The sequence below is a fragment of the Cyprinus carpio genome, chromosome B14 (assembly GCF_018340385.1).
Source record: "Cyprinus carpio isolate SPL01 chromosome B14, ASM1834038v1, whole genome shotgun sequence".
In the NCBI taxonomy this organism is placed as follows: domain Eukaryota; kingdom Metazoa; phylum Chordata; class Actinopteri; order Cypriniformes; family Cyprinidae; genus Cyprinus; species Cyprinus carpio.
In genome coordinates this window covers 940,975-946,404 of record NC_056610.1, presented here as the reverse complement: position 1 = coordinate 946,404, position 5,430 = coordinate 940,975, and the positions used below count along the sequence as shown (strand labels likewise).

The 5,430-nt window shown below is 40.8% G+C and overlaps 1 long non-coding RNA gene across 1 annotated transcript; it reads left to right on the top strand.

The window, feature by feature from the left end:
* Positions 1-3,677: 3,677 nt before the first annotated feature.
* Positions 3,678-4,777, top strand: LOC122139526. Its single transcript, XR_006156365.1, has 3 exons — positions 3,678-3,774; positions 4,381-4,477; positions 4,580-4,777. It is a non-coding gene; the product is annotated as an uncharacterized LOC122139526 (long non-coding RNA).
* Positions 4,778-5,430: the final 653 nt, after the last annotated feature.

Below are 5,430 nucleotides of genomic sequence, written 5' to 3'. Positions count from 1 at the left end.
CCCGTCTTACTCGCAAAGCCCTCTGCATTGCAGGTGATCCCACTCATCCGTTACACACCTTCTTCAGTCTGCTGCCATCAGGGAGGAGACTGCGGAGTCTCCAGGCCAGGACCAGCAGACTGAGGGACAGCTTCATTCATCAGGCTGACAGGAAGCTGAACTCGCTCCCGAAATTGCCCCCCCTTCCCTCTTCTGCCCCAGGCAACACTGAACTATGAACCCCCCCAACAGGTCCCACATACCCAGGTCCTTCCACTCCCCCGTCCCACTAAAATGCGGTGACATGCACTAGGTACTTTGTGCAGTATTGGTCTGCTCACTACCTCATTCAGCATTAGAACTGACGTCATTCTACTACCTCTTCAGTCAGTTTAAATAAAAGAACCACTCTCTGAGCCCTTTGTCACTTTAATTAGACTGAATAAGCTTTTTTTGCTCTACAATCTTTTTATCTGCACTGTTTGTTCACTTCACTGGTTTGCACTCTATCTGCCATGTGCCTTGCACACCTTTATTTACCTTTATTTTTATTTTTTACATGCCCTTATTTGTATAGTTGTATTTTATATTTTATATTTAATCTGTATCTATCTGGATTTTTAGGCTATACTGTTAGTGTTATTTGTATGCACCATGGGTCTGAGAGTAACGCAATTTCAATTCTCTGTATGTATGTACTGTACATGTAGAAGAATTGACAATAAAGCAGACTTGATTTGATTGGATCCAGGATCAACAAAAGATGTTGATCCAAGAATATGTCTTACTTGGTAAAATCATGGTGACCTAAAAAACACAACGCAGACTACACCGGTTACATTTACATGCACCAAAAAGTGCCTTGCAATGCAGAAGATCAAAACATGTTATCCCTTTTCTGACTTGGTTTAGAAGCCTTGATATTTTGCCTGCATTTCGCCCTGAACACTAAGGTCCTGCAGAAGTGAATCTAGAGTTTGTAAAGCAGGGCCATAGGTATGGATTATTCTCAATATTGCTTCAGCTCTGAAAGACAACCTTGTTTGGGACAGCCAGAGTAGGTTGGTATAGCCTGCTCTCCGAAAAATGACTGAAATGTTTTTGGCTTTTCTGACAAGTTCTTGCAGCGCCAGATCTAAAGAATGCAGCAATGCACAAACAAAAACCAGGACAATTTTTTTTAAGATGTGCTTGCGAGGTGACCAGACATATTATTTGTGCCATCAAAAAAATACCCTTCCATTTTTTTCTGAAGGGTGATTCAAATGCAAAAACACATCTTTCCCACAAGAAAATAAAGTTCCAGATGTAGTGTCTGTAGTGTAATTTCTGAATCTAATTAACGTGTGTGCATTTAGATTCAAGAGGAATGATTATGATAGGCAGCTTCCATCTATTTGGCTCCGTCCACTAATGGATACCAAAGCAAGTTAGAGCTCTCTACCAACAGAGTTTGCAGCATTCCCTGACAGTATTCAAGTAATGTTGGACTCCACTGAATTGTACTGCCAAAAACCCTCCTGTTTTGTTCTTCAGCGTGAGGTGTATTCTAACTATAAATCACACAATACACTCTAGGCTGTGATTGGCACTGCACCACTCAGTACTATTAACTTTGTAACTATCCTGTATGCAGGCTGTATGTTCAGCAGACACAGTCAGTTGCCAGATTAAGGGTTCATTTTGAGAGGTGTATCCGGAGGGTGAGAGCAAACTGTTTGACAAACTCATACCACTGTCAGTATCCAGCAGCATTGACCAGCTGTTTGGTGTTACTTGATTTCTAGGCAACTATGGACCTCTGGTAAAGTCATGAGCAGTTAAACACTGAATGCAAAAAGGTAATGCTAGTGTTAAAGAAGTTTTTTTATTTTAATTTTTTCACAATATGAAAAAAAAAAATTCTGTATTTTTTATCAAATAACTGTATAGCTTGGTGAGCATAAGAGACTTTTTTCAAAATTATTAAAAACTGTAATGTGTACAAACTTTTGACCGGTAATGTACGTACATATTAATCAAACTTTTCTCTTTTTTGTTTGTTGAGGATGTTATTAGAGCTGTGATATTATTATTATTATTATTTTGCAGTAATTGTTTCAATAATTTATTCACAGTTCCTGAATAGCACTTCAGTAAATGAACATCAGTTCTTTTCATACAACCCCCCCCCCACCACCCCAGCTGGGTATGGGCAGGATTTCCCCCTACCATTTAACCAATATTAACTAAGATATTATCATATTATTCATGTTATTAAATAGGATTTTAGCCTATGTATTGCATTGCTACCTTAAATATATATTAGCACAATTTTGAGGTACTTTTTTTGAAACATTAAAGGGGTCATATGATGTGATTTAAAATTTTCCTTTCTCTTTGGAGTGTTACAAGCTCTTGAAATTGAAAGAAAGAAAAAGTGAAAGTCGTGACATTTGGCAGGTATGGTAACCCATACTTGGAATTGGTGCTCTGCATTTAACCCATCCAAGTCCACACACACAGCCGTGAGAAGTGAACACACCGTGAACACACACCCGGAGCAGTGGGCAGCTGTATCCAGCGCCCAGGGAGCAACTGGGGGTTCAGTGCCTTGCTCAAAGGCACTTCAGCTGTGGGTATTGAGGGTGGAAGAGAGCGCTGTTCATTAGACTAAAGTCCCAATGACTAAAGTCCCAAATCCAAAGAGATATTCTTCATAAAAGTTGAGACTAGTCCACGCCCCCCTGAAACAGCTCGTTCTAATACACCCCCACATCTCTACGTCAGTATGTGGGAAGATTTGCACAACACCGCCCAGATGTTCACGCAAAGAGGCGTAAAAAGGCGTACCATGTGGCCTACCAGCGACATGATATAACAAATTAATACAACTAACTCCTTAAATGCTTGTACTGAAACTGCTGCGTGTGTGCACTTTGGATGGGATAAATGCAGAGCACTAATTCCAAGTATGGGTCACCATACTTGGCCACGTCACTTTCATTTTTGAATTCTACCTATGATAACACTGTGGTAGATGCTTGTGAAGGATGGCCATGGGTTGGAAGCCTTTTATCTGTGTTTATGATCAATCTGTAAACGTTAACTGTAAAATCTGATATGGGATATGGTCATTGCGCTACTTTGGGGGCAACTTTAACTGTCTTGACTGGCATATAGGGGACATTACGGTTATGGAGGCCCCTCCTCAATGCCCAAGGCCCTAGGTGTAATAACTTCAGACCAACAACTGTTGGAGTACAAGTACAAAGGTCTCTCTCTTTACTGCTTGCTTCTTATCCTCGAACAGTACATGCTTAACCACACTCGACAGCACAGCACACTGGGAAAACACTTTTCTTAAAGGTGAAGTACAACATTACATCCCTCCCTTTGTTTTAGAAAAAGAAAATAATAATTAATAAATAAAATGTCAATACTAATTCACCCTGAGTATAAGCATGAACTACAAATGTAACTGAAAGTATATTCTCTTTTAATTATGTTAAATTATGACTGAACAAGTAAAATGAATTTAGTATAGTAAATAGAAATTAGAATCTGGTATATAGACATGTCAACTGGCTGTAATGGGAGGACCTAAACGAACTAGTCCTTGACTTAACTCAGCGTTTCTTTATAATGTTTAGCTTTTGTCTCACTCTATATTATCCATCAGTCTTGGGGGTTTCTTTCTGTTCTCTCTCTAAGGATATCTTCTTTCCATTTGTACAGGACGTTCAGAAGAATTTTGGGGACTCCTGTGCTCCTGAGTTTGGTCTACGTCATTAAAATAATCCATCAGTGGAGTTGGTATGTGGAATTAATGTGCATTGTTTCAGAGGTTTTAGATGAGAGATGTTTCTGGTGGCAGTATATTTCCCTCTTTGAACCGTAATCATTGTACCTTTAGTTTTTATGACTTTGTAAGGTTTTGAGTTGAAGGGTGTCATAAGTTTTCCCATTTTCCTTTCATGAATGAGCAAAGAAACACCCAGAATGTGAAGCTTTCTTCCTGTTATCAGAATATTGTTTCATCTTTTCCTTTTTGGAGCTATCTGTTTGTCAAAGTGTGTCATTTATCACTGGACTGTGTAAAGCGGGATCTCCTAGTAGTTTGATGAGGTGTTGCTCTATAGTTTCTCAGAAATTTGTGGAGTTCTTGTTTCCATGATTTTCCTTCAACAGTGGCAGTTGATATTGCTTTCTTGAGGGTTCTCATGAATCTCTCAACCTCACCATTGGCTTGAGGCCAGTAGGGGGTGAGCTTTCAATGGTAAATACCAAGGTGGGTTTGCAAGGTGTGGACTGGAGAACGGAGGGCCATTGTCAGACTTCATTATTTTGGGAATGGAGAATATTTTGTCCAATAATGGAATGACTGTATGTGTGGATGTTGATGATGTTATTTCCACAAAGGGGAATCTGGAGTATTCATCCAGAACAACTAGAAGATAGTTGCCAGAGGGAAATGGACTGCAAAAATCAACAGAGACATTCTGCCATGGACCTTCAGGTAAATCTGACATCTGGAGCGGTTGATGTTTGTTGTAAGTAGGTGATGTTTGACAAGGAATGCAGGCTGATATTAGTTGTTCTGCCTGCTTGTCTATTCCAGGGAACCAGACCTTTACTCTCAGCAGCTGTTTTGTTTTTGCTAATCCCTGGTGGCCTTCATGTGTGAGATCAGGGACCTCTAAAGCCCTGAAAGTCAGCGGAGACCAGGACAACTAGATGAGCCCCAGATACCTTGTAAAGACCTTGTCTCAGACGACCACTGGGACAAGACCACAGGAAACAGATGATTCTTCTGCACAATCTGACTTTGCTGCAGCCTGGAATTGAACTGCTGATTTCGTCTGGCCAGAGGAGAACTGGCCAACCTACTGAGCCTGGTTTCTCCCAAGGTTTTTTCTCCATTCTGTCACCGATGGATTTTTGGTTCCTTGCCGCTGTCGCCTCTGACTTGCTTAGTTGGGGACACTATATTTATAGCGATATTGTTGACTTGTTTGCAAATGATTGCAGATACTATTTAAACTGAACTGAGCTGAATGATGACATCCCTGAACTGCCTTTAACTGTCATTTTGCTTTATAGACTCACTGTTTTCCTAATTAATGTTGTTCAGTTGCTTTGACAATCTGTTTTGTATAAAGCACTATATAAATAAAGGTGACTTGACTTGACATGCTAAAAAAAGGCAGTCCTTTGCTGTTGCAGACTTTACTTCCTCCAGTGTCATGGCTTTAGGGACTGCGTTAGTGGCGATAAAGTTGACATGCATTTCTGTGTCAACATCATGTGTGATGGAGGTCTTGTGGAGTTGCTGTGGGTGGAGTCAGCCGCCTCTGCATTTTACCACATCCAAGTGCACGTACACACAGCAGTGAACACACGACCCAGAGCAGTGGGCAGTCGCTTACGCTAGCGGGCGCCTTGGGGAGCAGCTAGGTTCGGGGGTAGGGG